This window comes from Phocoena phocoena, chromosome 7, assembly GCF_963924675.1.
Source record: "Phocoena phocoena chromosome 7, mPhoPho1.1, whole genome shotgun sequence".
Lineage (NCBI taxonomy): Eukaryota > Metazoa > Chordata > Mammalia > Artiodactyla > Phocoenidae > Phocoena > Phocoena phocoena.
The window spans coordinates 90,501,198-90,519,929 of NC_089225.1; the positions used below are offsets into that span (position 1 = coordinate 90,501,198).

The 18,732-nt window shown below is 34.3% G+C and overlaps 1 pseudogene; it reads left to right on the forward strand.

Annotated features, from left to right (window-relative positions):
* The window catches only part of LOC136125425 (NAD-dependent protein deacetylase sirtuin-7-like), a 77,656-nt pseudogene that overhangs the window by 1,892 nt on the left and 57,032 nt on the right, over positions 1-18,732 (forward strand).

The following is an 18,732-nucleotide window of genomic DNA, read 5'->3' on the forward strand; positions in this document are numbered from 1 at the left end:
TGCAATATATTAATCATTATTTTGTATCTGCTGAGCTGTATAGAATAGTACTTTGCGAGAAAGTTTTCTTTTTTTTTACATTTATAAATATATTTTATTGCATGCATTTAGTTTCACATTTTGGGGGTAATTCAATTTTTATGTGGAAAGCTTAAAGGAAATTTGAACAAAGTGAATAATTTAACTTTTATCCATAGGTGACTGCCCATTTCACAGAGGACTTCTTGCTGAATTCTGCAATTTCTCAACTGATGGGACTCAGTGATGCTCTCTCAGTAAGTGGCCCATCTGTACTCATTTGCCGGTAGCTAAGGAGGGGGTGTGGTTTCCAGTCACGTGGTGAGGTGGCCTGCAGCTCCTAGAGGGCAGAGACCATGACTTTCTCTCTAAAGTCTGGTGTATAGTAGGTGCCCCATAAAGTGAATGGGTGTGACTGAGTTAACTGATTAGCCTCTGGAAGACACTGAGTGTTTGCAGGAAGTGGCAAAGAATAGGGACTCCTGAGATCCCAGAGAGGGGTAAGAGGACCCCTGTCCAGGAGGTTCCACATTGCAGAACCTTTGAGCAAGTATCTGCATTTCCCACTGGTTCTGCGCACACAGGAACTTAGCTGAGTTGTTATGAATTAGGACTGATCCGGATTCTAATCTGGTCTCCACCTTTTGGTTAACCGTGTACCCAGGGACAGATGACTCTCCCTCTCTAACTCTTAGCTACTTCATCTTTCAAATGGGGTAACAATACTGCCCTCGAGGGTAGTAAGAACCAAATGAGTTATTTAATAATGTTAATTGCCATAAAAACAATTATAACTTGTATTCAGAAAATAACCCTCAATTCAGAAAAGTACCCATGTTCAATAAATGATCAGCTGTATTTTTATATACCATATGAAAAGAGAAAATTGGAATAAGTATATCTAAAAATATCTTTTAGTAACAACAAAAAATCATACAGTAAACAAATTCTAAATAATCAGAATACTCTATTCTCCAAACATTCTGATTTTTGGAGTTTTTACTATACATGATTCCAGTTAGGAAATATTTTTGTCTCAGTGAGACTTTCCTTTATATTTATGTTTGAGTCAAGCTATCTATAACGAGTATAATACTCCTCATAACTTTCATCTTGAAAGACGGACTTGATTTTAAAAGAACTAGTTTTGATAGGTGCATAAAAATCATTTGTATTTCTCTTCATGAAGCCTTCACTGAATGCCTCGCAACTTCCATTTGTCAATCGATTGTACAATCAGGCAATGTATACAAGACAATATTTAAACCATCAAGTTTCATTGATTTCGCAAAGCTGTTTATCAGACAGAATTGAAAAACCTTTTTCACCAGCCAAAACAGGTTTAACAAAATTCAGCCCCCTTTGCCAACACTATTATAAAGTCCTTAAACTAAAAGCTTACAATAATCAAGCTTCAGAAATCCCGAACTTACATGTACTCCCTAGAGTTTTCATTTCAACAGTGACTCCAGGAGTAAAGTTATATGTGAGGCCTTAATAAAATCACCAATTATTCTATTTGGTATTGATTCCATCACAAATGCAGCTATAGTTGCAAACATGGGCTTTTTAGTCTTAAGATTTACATCCAACAGTGAGTGAACTACATGATCCTCATTCAGTAAAAAATTAAGACTATAATTAGGAGTTTGTAGCAATATAAAAAGGTTGGTTAACAAAATTATTCATTTATTCATGGGGCAAATATATTAGAAGAACAAAGAAGAAACATTAGCAATATCCATATTAAAACTAAAAATCAATTATTGCCTCCACGCTTACGGCTGTAGAAACCAGCACTCCATTTGCTTACTCAAGATGAAAAGAGGGAAAAAAAATTAAATCAAAATATTGCCTGACTTTCGAAACAAATGCCTATGTGAGATATTAAGAAATGAATAATTATTTATTTAGCATCTACTGTTGACCTAGTATCATGAAAAAAATGTATATTGATTAAAATGCCCAAGGGCTTTTGTAAGGGCTCATGAAGTTGTACATGGCACCTAGTAAGGAAAGCAGCAAGCAGTGTATGTAAGTTATGTATATATTGTGTATTCACCATTCAGGGACTGTCTGCATAAAAAATATTTGGTAACCTGATAAAAGTTCTCTAATTTTTTTAATCTGATTTAACACTAAGTACTTTCTCTTTCAGAAATGTTACCATAATAAATATGCTTTAGTTTAATGTACATTGTTGGGCATTTAAAAATCATTAAAAAATATAAAATAGATAAAGAGAATATCAGAAGTAGCATACATTTTCAGTGTCTATTGAGTGCTATTATAGTTACACAAAGAAGTTTTGCAGCTCTATGTTCAATATATATACTGAAATGGGGCCAAATTTGCTACTTCCTCTACTATAGCCATTTAATCCAAGCCATCAAGGCTATCTACTCTGGACTTTGAAAGCAGCCTCTTAACTAACTTCTTACTTTCCCTACTTGCCCTTGTTAATTTTTTGCACAGAGGCCAGAGTGATCTTTTTGAAAACATGAATCATTCACATCACTCCATCACTGAAAACAACCCTTGGCTTCTAATCACATTTCTTATAAAATCCAAACTTCTTACCATAGCCTGTAAAACGTATATTCAGATCTTTGCTCAAATGTCACTCTTTCAGAAAAGCCTTCTCTGACAATCTTATCTAAAATAGATACCAGGTTCCCATTCATCATGCTCTGTCTTCTTTGCCTTCTTTATTTTTGTTTTACTGCTATCTGAAATTATACACTTGCTTGTTTACTTGTTTATTATATGTCTCTACATTAGAATGCAAGCTCCGTCATCAGAGGCCCTTTCTCTGCTCAACAGAGAAGACACATAGCAGACTCTCAGTCAATACCTGTTGAATAAATAAAATGGACCTTGGAGAAATAATTAAGCCAGTATCAAATGCTGGTCCTTCTATTTTTAAGAGCTGAATGAACTTGAGCAAGTCACTTTGTTACTTGGAGTTATGTGGAATGAGCACTGGACAAGGGCAGTGAAGGTCAGGATGCCATTGCTCCAACATTTCCTAGCTGTGTAAATTGGGACAATTATTTTCTTCTCATTGGGTCCAATTTTCTCTTTTATGTTTCCTTCCAGCTCGAAAATTCTGTGATTGAATTTATTTCTAAAATACTTATTTAAAACCTACTCTACACTGTTGGGAATGTAAATTGGTACAGCCACTATGGAGAACAGTATGGAGGTTCCTTAAGAAACTAAAAACAGAGCTAACATATGAACTAGCAATCCCAGTCCTGGGCATATAGCCAGAGAAAAACATGGTCTGAAAGGATACAGGCACTCCAATGTCCATTGCAGTGCTGTTTTCAATAGTTAAGACATGGAAGTAACCTAAATGTCCATTGACAGAATGACTGGATAAAGAAGATGTGGTACATATATACAATGGAATATTACCCAACCATTAAAAATGAAATAATGCCATTTGCAGTAACATGGATGGACCTGGAGATTATCATACTAAATGAAGTCAGACAGAGAAAGACAAATATCATATGACATCACTTATATGTGGAATCTAAGGAAAAAAATGATGCAAATGAACTTATTTACAAAATAGAAACAGACTCACAGACTTAGAAAACATAGTTATCGGGGGGAAGGGTGGGAGACAAGGGATAGATTGGGGTTTGGGACTGACATGTACACATCGCTATATTTAAAATAGATAAACAACAAGGACCTACTGTATAGCACAGGGAACGCTGCTCAATATTCTATAATAACCTAAATGGGAAAAGAATTTGAAAAAGAATAGATACGTGTATATGTATAACTGAATCATTTTGCTGTACACCTGAAGCTAATACAACATTGCTAATCAACTGTGCTCCAATATAAAATAAAAATTTTTTTAAATGATAAAAAATAAAATAAAACCTACTCTACACTAAGTAATGAGTTGCATTCAGTGGGTGCTTTTAAGGAGGTCACACTGTGGCAACATCATATAAAGTTATAAAGTTAAACACTTATCAAATTATCCAGCAATCCCATTTATAAGTACATCCCTAGATAAATGAAAATTATGTTCACATAAAAATGCTTACATGAGAGTTTAACGGAACTCCACTCAAATTCACCAAAAATTGGAAACAACACAAATGTCCTTCAATGACTGAATGCTAACAAACTATGGTATATCTATTTCATGAATATCTAGTCAGCAATAAAAGTGGACAGATGATTGCTATAGCAACATGGAAAATTCCCAAAGGCATTATGCTGACTGAAAGAAGCAGGCTCAAAAGGCTACATACTATACGATTCCATCGGTATGACATTTTGGAGAAAGACAAAACTAAAAAGGATGGAGAACAAATCAGTGGTTGCCAGAAGATGGGTATCTGAGAGAGAGGGTTTGACTGAAAGACCATGAGGGGAATTTAGGAGATGGCAGAATTCTTCTGCATACTGACTGTGGTGGTGATTACATAGTATACATGGGTTAAAACTCAGAGAAATGTACACCAAAAAAAGTCAGTTTTACTGTATGTAAAATAAAACACACACACACTCAGGTTGGCTTGTATGTTTAACAGAGTTAAAAATGCCCCTTTATATAAATCATAAAACATTCTTAATATATTTGTTCTTAGGCATTTTATACTTGTCATCTTTGAATAATTTTAGTTACATTTTTGAACTGCTTATTATTATTACATATTTTTAAAACTCTTGATGACTCTGGTATTTTTTTTTCCCCCCTCAAAACTTGGCTACATTGCTAAATCCTTGTAATTTCTAATTAGTTTTCTTCATTGAGGTTCTTGATTTATCTAGTCTTCAATCATGTTATTTTATTTTGTTTTTTTGGCTGGTACTACTTAGACTTTCTAGATAATTTTTTTCAATTAATAAGCATAGTTGTCAATTCTATCTCTGTTCCGATCTTTACAGAAATGTTTTCCTTGGCTCGGCATATATTTTGTTATGTTATATGTTCCAGGGTCTGGCTTTACCAGGTTTTTATTTTAGATTCGAATGTTGAATGTTGCTATTTTTTGCTATCAATTAATGCTAATTAAATGTGCACTAATTTTGAAATTATTAATGAGTTCCAAATACTGAACCATTCTTATATTCCTGGAATGAACCACACTTAGTAATCATGCATTATAACATTAATATACTTCTAGATTTATTGTTTTTATTTGTACTGTTATTTTAATATTAAAAAATATCTATCAATGATTTAGAAATATTTGTACCAGATGTCATCACACACAAAGTGATAAATAATGGAAGTGGGTTTATATTTTATAAAATTTGCACTCTATATAATTAACTCTAAAAGTAGTAAAGAAAAAATTCAACATCAAGTAGGAAATTTGGTTTATAATTTACATTACATAAAACTGTAGATAAAATATTTTCAATCTAAAAATCAGTATCTTTTTTAAAAAAATAAGTGATCCTATAGTATATTCTCTGAATCTTTATCTTCTACCACTCTTTTATTGACTCCCAAAGTGACAAAACAGGAATCTGCTGAAGTCAACTAAATCACTTTCTAAAGGATTCTTGAGCCAAATGAAAAGGGCATTTGGCATCATAGACCTTCACTAATAGAGTTGTAGCTAGGGAAGACATAGGCATTCTATAATACAGGCTGATGAAAGGCAAGTCCATAGACTATATATACTATGTGCTGTTCCATCTAAAATTTAATTGAGCTGTATTTTACCTCTGTTGTTTACTTACAACAGTCCCTAAATGCCCTCAAAGATGCTTAAATGTTAAATTATATTGCAAAGGGAAAAAAGTTCATCATTGTAGACTACCAAAAAATGATAGATGTAAATATCGCACATGAGTATCTCCTGTTCATCAATGATATGTTTTGTGAGTGGTCTATTCTAATCTAGTCTTCCCAATATAATAGGTTATACTTGTATTGTTTATTTAGTATTTCAAAGATAAGCGTAGTAAAATTAAAATAATTAAAAATTATTTTAAATGCATTATATGGGTCATCAAAAACTGACTTGTAACTGCTTGAATATAAATTTTAGTTCCTGTTCTTTATTGTTTTTCTGCCTTTACATATTTTATATTTTCTTAAATTACATCTCAAAAAATTTCTATGTTGAAAGCTGAAAAACATAATAGAAAGAATTTACAGATTTAGAAATTACATTTCTGTCATCTATTCTTAGATGAAATAATATTCCCCTTACCACTATCTTGTCATAATTCTCTCCCTGCCCTTTTTGTCATTCTTCACACCCTCTTCCCTTTCCCCACACAAAGAGTCCTTCTTATTTACTTTGTAGTATTTCCTTTTCTGTGGAAGTGCTAGGTCCTTAAGTTTAATGTAGGTACTGGACTTGACAAGCAATTAAAGCAAACAATTTCCACTCATCAAGACTTGCCAAATTAGTCATCTGCCATCTGCCCCATCATCTGGTTCTCCTTGAGGTCTTGCTGTGAATCTGGATGCACTCGCTCAGATTAAGAGGGACAGTGCCAACCTCCAACCTGGTAAAATGCCAGTGGGAGCTAAGTACGTAAACATTAGCGACCATCTTTCTTCCCTAGATTATCATGCTTTCAACCACCACTTTGCATGTAATAAAGACCAGTCTGTTTGTAATGGCTCATCACTGTGAGACATTTACCATTCACTGTAATTAAAGTGGCAGTCTGTGGGATTTTTTTTCCACTTAGAAGTATTTTAAAAAAGATGGACATCACTTGTGAGAAACAATTTCCTGGGAGGGCTGTAACAGTAGTAAATGATATTACTAATATACCCAGTAGCAACTACACCTGAAGAAACACCACACCTTACACATATTTTATTCAGTCAGCCAGGTTTCTGCATATCTCTGCCTAGGTCCTCATTCACTTGTCAAAGAGGGCAAAGAGTAATTGTTCTGACACAGACAAGATAGACATATTTTTGATAACTAAAATATATTCCTTTTAAGCCTGATGACTTAATTACTCTATGACTGAACATGTGGGTTTTAAATTTTTTTCTTTCATTTTACTTAAGGTATTTGTTACCATAGTTTTGAGATATTACCAAGACATTACACTACTAATATTACTAGCAACTTCCCTACTCACTCCATGATCTCATGGGTTAGTTAACAGGGCATCAGATACTACATAGACAGTCATTTAATTTGGAATGTTTTCCCATGAAAGTTTCACTAATCTTTGGATTTAAAGATCTGATATCCTTTGAGATCCTATTTTCATTTCCTTTGGATATTTACCCCAAAGTAGGATTGCTGGATCACACGGTAGTTCTATTTTTAAGTTTTTGAGAAATTTCCGTATTGTTTTCTGAAACAGAGAGTCTTGGTTACCAGGGTCTCAGGGGTGAGAGAAATGGGGAGATGTTGATAAAATGATACAAATCTCCAGTTATAAAATGAATAAATTCTGGGGGTCTAATGTACAGCATGATGATTATAAGTAACAATACTCTATTACATACTTGACAGTTCTTAACAGAATAGACCTTCAATGTTCTCACCACCAAAAAGAAATTATAATCATGTGATGTGATGGTGGTGCTAGCTAACATTATAGTGGTAATCACTTTGCAATATATAAGTGTATAAAAGTCACACATTGTACACCTTAAATTTATCCAATATTATATGCCATTATATCTCAATAGAGTTGGAAAAATAAAAGTTTTTAAAAAGATCTGATATCCTATTTGGAGGCTTTATTATAATGAAGCAGCAGTTAAAATCTTTAATAAGAAATTGAATGTAAAAGTTCAACTTTCTAATGGAATATGCATCATTCAATATAACATCTAAAAACCAAGGTGATGTTTAACAACTTTTTTATTATTAAAGGACATGACTTTAGAAACGTCTTTTACATTTAAGAGAAATACTTAAAAATACATATAAGGGGGCTTCCCTGGTGGCGCAGTGGTTAAGAATCCACCTGCCAACGCAGGGGACACAGATTCGAGCCCTGGTCCAGGAAGATCCCACATGCTGCAGAGCAACTAAGCCCGTCTGCCACAACTACTGAGCCTGCACTCTAGAGCCCACCTGCCACAACTACTGAAGCTTGTGCACTTAGAGCCTGTGCTCCGCAACAAGAGAAGCCACTGCAACGAGAAGCCTGCGCACCACAACAGAGTAGCCCCCGCTCACCTCAACTAGAGAAAGCCCGTGCACAGCAACGAAGACCCAACACAGCCAAAAATTAAATAAATAAATTTATTTAAAAAATAAATATATATATATATAAGGGTACAATATTTACTACATAGTGGTAACATATTTGAACTTTTCCTTGTTATGGTTTTGTCAAAAGTTTTAGGTAATGATAACGAAGGAATAAATGCCAAAGTGTGTTACAAGTTCCTTAGTTTACTTTACCTAAGACAATTCAGTAATACAGGTATCAAAAACAACACATTCAACGCTAAGCCATAGGAGTTCTATAGCATCAGGTTCAATTTTAAAAGTAAAGAATAATCTATGATTTCCTTTGATAATATAAAATAGGCTGGTAACAAGAAAAAAAAGACTTGAATTAAAGGTTTAAAATCACTTAATACTTGCATTGTCATTTTAGTTCAATGTGAATTTTTGAGAGCCTGTGCAAATAAACATAATTTCTCTATATTATAAAAATAAAAGTATTTATATTCGTATCTGGCAAGGTTCATATGTACAAAAAAATTATCTAGAAGATAAATTAAAAATTTAAACTAAATTACTGTTTACTTAGAGATACAGGTGGAATGGGAATAAATACTACTATTTTTAATCCTCACACAGCACAGCACAAATTTGATAAATTTTTAAAATTTGAAGAATGCCTTTTCTGAACATGATTCATTTTTAATTCCTGACACAAAAATAATATGTATTTTAGGGTAAGTTTTAGAAACAAGTATCTTTTATTACAGACTTCAGATTTCTACTGACACTTTCTGCCAGGATAAAATAGAATAGATTCTCTGTTACATTCTTTGCAAATGTTCAGTTTTCAAATATATTTGCCACCTGACTAGACCTTGTAAGGAAAACAATGCAAATCAAATAATAACTATAGAATTTGATTTTAAAATGCATTACTTTTTTGAGGGACAGTCTCATGTAATTGTATAATTTTTATTGTTATGATTTCAAAAAGATAAAATAAAATCCCTCAATAAAATCAATTATTTTTCAAAGATACTTTTTAAGAATATATGGGAGTATGCATATGCTTATGTGTATAAACATATTCATTGGGAAGGAAATAAAATATGGTAAAAATGTTTTCTCTCTGATTAGAAGATTCCCAGATGACACCTATTTTCCTTTTTTGTTTACCTGTAATTTCTAAATTTATAAATTCTATAAAGCATTTTTGTATGTAAAAGGCGAATTTTATTTCAGGAAGGATATATACATATTTAATTTTTAAAAAGATAAGATATTTACTCTATGCTTTGCCATTTTTTTTATGGGAATGTGTATACTAATTCCAGTTACTATTAACACTTTTGATAATCTTGGAATTTTATAAAACATTAGCATTTTATATAAAAACACTATCTTGATTTTAATATAAGCTCTTGAGAAATTGTATTTTAAATCATCTGAAAGAAAAGTAGAAAAATACATTATTCTAAAGATAGAATATAAGAGTTACCTGTAAAAATTAAAAATAGAGCTACCATGTGATCCAGCAATCCCACTCCTGGGCATATATCCAGAGAAAACCATAATTTGAAAAGATACATGTACCCCAATGTTCATTGCAGCACTGTTTACAACAGCCAGCACATGGAAGCAACCTGTGTCCATCGACAGAGGAATGGATAAAGAAGATGTGGTACATATATACAATAGAATATTATTCAGCCATAAAAAAAGAATGAAATAATGCCATTTGCATCAGCATGGATGGACCTAGAGATTCTCATACTGAGTGAAGTAAGTCAGACAGAGAAAGACAAATATCATATTGCTTATATGTAGGATCTAAAAAAAGGCTACAAATGAACTTATCTACAAAACTGAAATAGAGTTACAGATGTAGAAAATAAACTTATGGTTATCAAGCGTAAGGCGGGGGGGAGGGATAAATTGGAAGATTCGGATTGACTCATACACAGTACTATATATAAAATAGATAACTAGTAAGGACCTACTGTATAGCACAGGAAACTCTACTTAATACTCTGTAATGGCCTATATGGGAAAACAATCTAAAAAAGAGTGGATATATGTATATGTATAACAGATTCACTTTGCTGTACACCTGAAACTAATACAACATTATTAATCAATTATATCCCAATAAACATTTAAAAAAAAAGAAAGAAATCAAACTTATGATTGCCAAGGGGGAAGGGAGGGGAGGAGGGATAAATTGGGAGATTGGGATTGACATAGACACACTACTATATATAAAATAGGTAATGAATAAGAACCTACTGTATAGCACAGGGAACTCTACTCATTACTGTGTAATGACCTATATGGGAAAAGAATCTAAAAAAGAGTCAATATATGTATGTGTATAACTGATTCACTTTGATGTACAGCAGAAACTAACATAACATTGTAAATCAACTTTACGCGAATAAAAATTAATTTTAAAAAAAGAATTACCTAGTGATCTATAAAGGAAAGTCCAATGGTAAACCAATTTTCCATCTGAGTTGAATAGGAAATATGATTGTGTGTGTGTGTGTGAGTGTGCATGTGTATGTATGTGTATATAGCTATATCTACATGTGTATTTATGTACATTATATATATATACACACACATATATATTCATTCTAGTTTCTACATATGCTCTAGGTTTTCTAGTTCATACAATTTGATATTATACATAATTTTGTAATATTGCTTCTGATAATTTATCTCTTCTAATATTATTTTTAAAGTATATTACTATGAAATTATTAATATGAAATACATTATTATTACTATTAATAGTCTGTTCCATCTGCATATTAGTAGTACCAGAAATTATTTAAAGTGCTTTATATAACATTATCATTTACTCCACATACAATCACATTAAATATCTATTATTATCATCATCATAATCATCATCTCTTTTTTTACAGAAGAGGAAACTAAGACCCAGAAAGTTAAATAATATACCCAGAAAATTAACTAGTGGAAGAGCTAGGAGTCAAAATCAGTTCCAATTTCATAAGTAGTTATCATTCAGAAACATAGTACTAGTAAGTTGATGTCTACAAATACTTGTTTCAAATTATTTGTATTTAGCATTAGTATGTTATAACCAAACAAAAATGTACAATAAATAAGCTGAAATGTTTATATGCTGCGGACACATTATCTTCTATAAATTTAGAATGACAGTTATACTATTACTAGTTATGCATTATACTAGAAGTCCATGGTAGGTGCTATAGGTGATAGCCTACATGCACTTGAAAGTCTACTCTAACACTTTTACTTTTAATACCAAATCTTTTATTTTCTTTTAACTAGAAAGGGTTAGAAGGCTTATCCACTTCCACCCTCTAACTTCCTTCAACTCCATCTACTTATCTTAATAAATGGTTCTCCTTTCACCCAGTTACTGGGGTAAAAATCTAGTCAGCTGACCCCTTTCTTGTCTTAAACCACTAAGGAAGTCACACACACACACACACACACACACAAACACACACATACACACACATCTTCAGGTCAGCTCTACCTGCAGAATGTCTGTGGGCTCCACTTGACACTCTATCAGCCCCACCTGACTGACTGTCCCTACTTCATGAAAGGCGGTCTCTATCTGAATATTGCAATAGGCTCTCATTTGATGCCCCTGCCTTTCTCCTTGTCTCCTTAGATCTAGTTTATTGTATATCATATATAAAAGATTTTTATATTTTTAATCCTTAAATCAGATCATTTATCTCCTGTGTTCAAATATCTCCAATGGTTTCTCATGTCAATCAGAATAAAGGTCCTTATCCTGACCTACAAGGCCCTGATGTAATTTGAACCCCTGCCATTTTTCTGATATTGTCTTTCATGATGTTTCACTTCCTCACTAAGATCTGACCAGGACTATCTTACTTGTCTTTGAACATTTCTATAAACTGTTCTAAATAGTTGTTATCAATTTATTAATTTATCCTGTGGTGCAGCAACAGACCGGCATTGGTCTACATATGGCACTTTGAGTAGCACTGTTCTAAATCATTACACTTCGTATCACTTATCACCACCCGCCATGTTATATCTTTATCTAGAATGTAAGCTCTGTGAGGGCAAGGGCTGTATTTTGTTCACTGCTATATTTATAGCATTTACAAGTGTCTGACCCATAGTAGGCACCCAATAAATATTTAATGATTCGGTGAATGGATGAATGGATAAGTGGTTGTTGAAGTGTTAAAATTTGTCCCAAATTCCCAGCTTACATGTAACCTACATGTTATTTTTAATGACCAGAATGTAAGAACCACAAAGATCTTTAGAGATCATCAAGTCCAGTTTATACATATAGATGAGAAAACAGACTGATAAGTCGAAGTGCTCAACAGAGATCAAACAGCTAATCAGGAGCAGAAATAGAATAGGACTCTCCATTCACAGGCTATATGCAAATAGCACAGTGCCTCAAGTTACATAGAAGCCTTCATGAAACTGTCTAGCTTTATGGAAAGGATTCCCAAGCATAATGCTCTGTGGCCAGAAACTTGGCATGGGTACTTAAGAACATTTGGCTAAACAGTCGATTATATAATTGGACAGTAGATCCTGAGCAATATCTTATTTTTTTTTTCAAGTTCTGGTTAAATGGAGTTAAATGTAGCTACTTAAAAAGAAAATCTGCTTTTTCAAGAGTTTGGTTCTCCTGTTTCTCCAATGGCCCAAGGGCGTAGCCCATATGTGCTTCCTAGTGTGTCCCCACTAGGGGGCCCCGTTCCTGCTGCCTTTCTCATAAAGGAGGTCTGATGGAAGCCTGCAGTTTCATGTAGCTTCACATCATCCTGGCATCTTGATATTATTGCTTGAGTTAGCTCTGGCCAATATCTCCAGCTTTCAGCCTAAAAATTTAGCTGAGGTAAAGAAATAATTATTCATTCTAGTGCCAGTTATATTTTTAGACTGGGCTCCTTAATGACCATTAATGCACACCATGTCTGTTAGTTATCCTGAACAGTCACGGGCTGGGAACTGCTTTGCTCTTTTTTATTCAATTCTCTGCCTTCTGTTGCTCCCTGTTTTCAACCTCAACATTAAATAAATAGCCAACACACGAGTGCCAAAAATTGTTGACAAGAGAACTCTAGAAGCATATGGTACTAAGTACAAAAAAACAATTCTTAGCTAAGTAATGATTCTTCGTTTGAAAATATGCACTATTCCTTCTTCTTTTTGAAAAGTCAGCACACTTGAGGGCCAAGTGTCGCCTGGGGACTTTAACTTGCATAAAGCACTGTGTTGGCTCTGACGTAGTGAAATTCCACAGCAATGCCAGCAACACTTAAACTACTCAAGGACCCCTACGTTATTTATCTCTGAACAGCTAGGGGGCTTTTTGCAGAGAGGTCCCTAACTACTGCAGGCATTCACTCTATTTAATGTTTTTTAATTAACAACACACAAACACCAATTCTGTGTGTGCAGTGAAGTCTGTGAACTTCCCCAGATTTGCTTTCTGAATAGTTTTGGAATTGCAGCTGCAGAACAGTGCCAGACTTCCCTTCTCCACCCCAACTCCCCCTCAAAACCCGAGGATCCCTAGTCAAGAGGACATTGGTTAAAATAGGATAAAACTAATACAGGTACATGATAAAGGGAAGGAATATCTAGGGAAAAAAATTAGTCGGTACAGAAAAGCCCTGTTTGTTGTTGTTTGCACACTTTTAAAACAATAATTATAATTATGAAATAATTGGATTTCTCCATAATACAATATGTGGAATTAGAAAACCTAGAGTCATTTAAGAGTTAGAGATAAGATGATCTCTAAGGTCACTGCCAGTTCTAATTCTATGCTCAAAATCATCTAGAGAGCCTCTAAATAGCACTCAGCCGTGGGACGTCAAATGAGAATTATTATTCCTAAAGCACACAGGATAAAACTCAAAGAATGCAGTTCAGAGATTGAAATAAATGAAGAATCCACAAACTACTCTCTAACTTCCAAAGTACAGAACTCTAAAAATCTCTCTGTAAACATCGGAGAAAGAAAGAAAAGAAGCATCTTCTCAAGCAGAATTAAATAAATTGGGGATTATGTACTGAAAATCTCCTTCAGGATATAAGACTTCTCAGAAGAAAAATCACATCCACTAAAATAAAATCCTGTTACTTTGAAAAATGTTGTAAAGTTTGCTCTCATCTTCTGCTTGGAGCTCACTAGTAACCCTCAATTGGAGAAACTGCAGTGACACAAAGTTTCTTCACATTTGCAGTGGTGAGGAGGTGGCATCCTTAATCATCTCAGGCTAATTGTCTTTATTCTTGTTTATTGAATTACATTGTTTTTTGCAGACTCAGTGTCAGAATTTGCTTTTATTAATGAAGAATACATATTATCAAACTCATTTAAAGGTTCTATTCTATTACTCTATGCATCACCAGGGGGCAGCACAATTCCCAAAGAACATTCCTTTGACTTAAAGAAAAGTTACAGTGGCATAATTGGTCCCAAACTCTGTCGCAGCTTTAGGCATACACAGCTTTATTCCAATTTTTTCCCTGCAATGAATGTAGACTAAAACTAGCTGGATTCAGGGAATTATACCTACAAAGAGGAACATGCATATGAGCCTCCAGCACACCTAGTATAACCCAAAAGGGGAGGAAGTATCAATAGAGGTGTGTGTATTTGTGTATCATCTCATTTTCAGAATTCCCTCACAGTTTGAAAATAAACGTGAGAGAAAAACATATGAAATGGTATCATTTTCTCTTGATAACTGGAGAAGGAATCATAAGAAATATAATCTACTATGTACTTTGCAAAGTCCTGGGGATGAAGGAGGGCTGGACAGGTGAAGAAAAGAGGAGACATCAAAGATAAAGAAAACATACTTGCTTTTTTAACAGAATTTATAGATCAAACACACCACAAATTGATAAATAACAATTAACCTATTACATTTTACCTTTACTTTTGATTTGCCAAATTCATGCAAATGATACATGGAAAGGGTAATTTATCTTTTCATGCCTTACCTGTTGGTAAAACCTCTAACAGCTGCTTGAAGTATCATCTTCACATACCTTCACACAGAACTTTCAAACCATCAGGATCATTATATGAATTCTTTTTCTTTTAAAAATATTTATTGTTTTTATGGATTCATAAAATGAAATGGGTCATAAAAAGTTAATAGGTGCTGTAAATTTTACGAGACAATAAACAACTTATAAAATCCAATAATATTCGAAGACAACAAAGTCTACAAGAGGAGGAAAAACGTTTTGCTAACTTACAGGAAAATAGAAACAGCAGCACAGTAGTATATACCATTGAAGATGTTTCACGTGTCCTATTCTTAATGGTCAGAGATACCAAGATGTTCTTATATTTAAAGAAATAAAACATGTACACACACACACACACACACACACACACACACACACACACACACACACCCTTCCATTATCCCTGCTTCATCATTAAACAATAAAATGTCTATTTTCTTTTACCCCCAAAAGGAATTCATTCATTCATTCATTTTTTTTTTTTCATTCAGTAAGAGTTTATTTTTTTAGCACTTATTAGGCCCCTGCCCTTAAGATTTCACTATTGTGTTGGGGAGAGAGACATGGCAACAAATTATTCCAATACAATTTAACAGCTGTTCCAGTGTAACATGAAGTACCATGGAAATAGGAACATCAAAGGCATACACAATAAACTCTTGCATGGCAGAGACTGTTTATCTTGTTCAGCCATGTTTCCTTTGGTAGCTAAAGAAATACTATCCAAGCAGAAAGCAACTAATATGTGTTCATGTATAAAATACCCAAATTTGCCCATAATCAGAGGTGAGGATGGAACTTGCAAAACTAGTGAATTAGTTTCCTAGTGCTACCGTAATAAAGTACCTCAACTTGAGTGGCTTAGAAAGACAGAAACTGATCGTCTCAGGTCTGAAAGCTAGAATTTCAAAATCAAGGTGTCGGCAGGGCCAGACCCTATGAAAGATTCTATGAAAGGATCCTTCCTTGATTCTTCCCGCTTCCTGCCCCAGGCATTCCTTGGCTTGTGGCAGCATGACTCTCTACTTTCCACCTCCATCTTCACATGATCTTTCTGTGTCGCTGTCTTTACATGACTGTATTTTTATAAGGACACTACTCATATTGGCTTAGTTGTCTATCTGTCCGATAGGACCTCATTTTAACTTATTACATTTGCAATGACCTACTTTCAAATAAGGTCACATTCAGAGGTATTAGGAATTAGGACTTTAATATATCTCTTTAGGGGGACACAATTCTACCCATGACAACTAGTAACAGTAATTTTCTCCTCTTCCACACTTTCACTTTTTCTTCCTCAATCCTCCTTTGTCTACCTTTTTCCTCTAAGAAGAGCTCATTTTGAGACTCTTCTGAAGAACACAGACTCCCCTCACACCTCTCACCTCCTGAGAGTACCCATTATTTTGCTAGATCCGTTCTGCTTGTGCTTGGCTTGGCTGTGCTAAACTCATACAAATTACCATCATTTACAAGAGCTGCTTACATTCATGCATAATTATCACGCAGTAGAATAACAATTATGCATATCATTAAATTCATGTGAGATAACCTTCAATGTAAGTTTTATTTGATTATGGCACTAAACTCTGTTCATGCATGCTTGGCCTTCATAGCAGGTTGTTCAGGAAGAATGGTTGTCTCTGCCACTTAAAAATAATGGCAGTAATATTGACCATAACCCTAACTTTCTCCAACTGAAATATCAGTTCCATAAGTTGGTACCCACCTTGTGGAAGGTTAGCACAACCGAGTCTGGATTAAATAAAATAAACAGTTCATCTATCACATATGAAAGAAAATGAAATATTGTATTCAACATTTTGAAGCTTTCTAACTTGCATCTGTTTTCCAGAATGACAAGATACATGGTTTCAGAGTATAAAGCATAGTTTCCTCTATAAAAGGGAGTTAATATACTCCAGAGTTTCTATGATGATTAACTAAAATAATCCACATAGTTGGCACAAATAGTGTTTAGCACATCCTAGGGCTCAGATAATTGGTAGCTGTCATTAATCAGGTTTACAGAATATATTGCTTTTTCCTGCCCTCATCTGTTTACTATCCTTGCTTTCTTATTTCTCTCTGGACTTTCCTTGCAGTCTTCCCTGCAAGTGACTCTTCCTTCATCTGCCATTTAAATAGTTTCCTGTGGAACTTAGACCCTCTTCTCTTATTCTATATTCTCTCTATTCTCTCCCTGAACAATCTCATCTATGCCTGTGGCCTTCATTATTATCCATATACTAGTGGTGCCCATATTTCTATCTTTAGCCCACATCACTCTTTTGAGCTTTTACCCATACATCTAACTGCCTCATGCACACTTCCATTCAGACGTCTAAAGACACTTCAAAACCTAAAGGTCCCAAACTAAAAGTGTCATTTTGTCAAAATGAGCTTCTCTCCTTCTTATGATTCCTCATTCAGTGAATGACCACTAATAGCCCTTTGCTACTCTAGGCTGAATGCTGAGTTATTTTCCCCTCTGCATTCTCCCTTGCCTCACAGCACATGCGTTAACAAGTCACTGTGATTCCATATCTAAAATAGCTTTTCTTGTCCTCATTCCTCTGCAACCCGAATAGTACGACCCCAGACTATACCCCTGTCATCTATTGTCCAGATTGTGCTATGGCATCCATCTAAACAGAATCCATCCAAAGCATTTTGCATACTGCCATAAGACTTCTTTTAAAAACATGATTAAAAACAAAAACATAAATCTTATCATGCAGCGCCTTGTACTTAAAAGCTGTCAATAGTTTCCCTGAGTTTTGATGATGAAAGACTTTAAAGGCCATGCATCATCTAGCCTCTCTACCTGTCCAGCCTTACAACTCAGCATCACCTACCCCCAAATCCTACCAACTCTTCACTCCTGCCATCCTGAATTTCTCCCAGTTTCTCTCACCTTCAGGCCTTTACACTCTTCTCACTGCAGGGGCACTATTATTTCCAACCTTTCTTCACTAAACTAACTTCTTACTCAATCTGCAAGTCTCAGTTAATGATCAAATTATTTTAAAAAAGCAAATCCATTGTTATAGTTCCTGACTTCCACTGAGCACACCAAATGCCACATTATAATTAGCTTCACAGAAAAATGTTTTGAAGAACAATGATATATTTTAAACTCGGTAGAATGAATGAGCTCCACAGTCCACATTCCACATGAATTATATATGTATGTGTATGTGTGTATATAAATATCTTTTCAAAGTCAGAGTTACCTGGCAAGTTAGAGTTTGTAGAAGAAAGTACCAGGTGTGAAAAAAGCACATATTGATTTGAAAAAGGAGATGCATGATGACATGTTTCAACACATAACACCACTTTGTGAAAATAGGCATAGGCCTATTTTTTAGTCTCCACCATAGTAAGAACTACAGAAAACAGCTATCTCTTCAACAGATAAATATTTTAGGGAGCTGTCCCTAGTAACTAAGTTTCCATCTAACATCTGGTAGCTTCTTAATTATCATTTCTCCCAAACCAT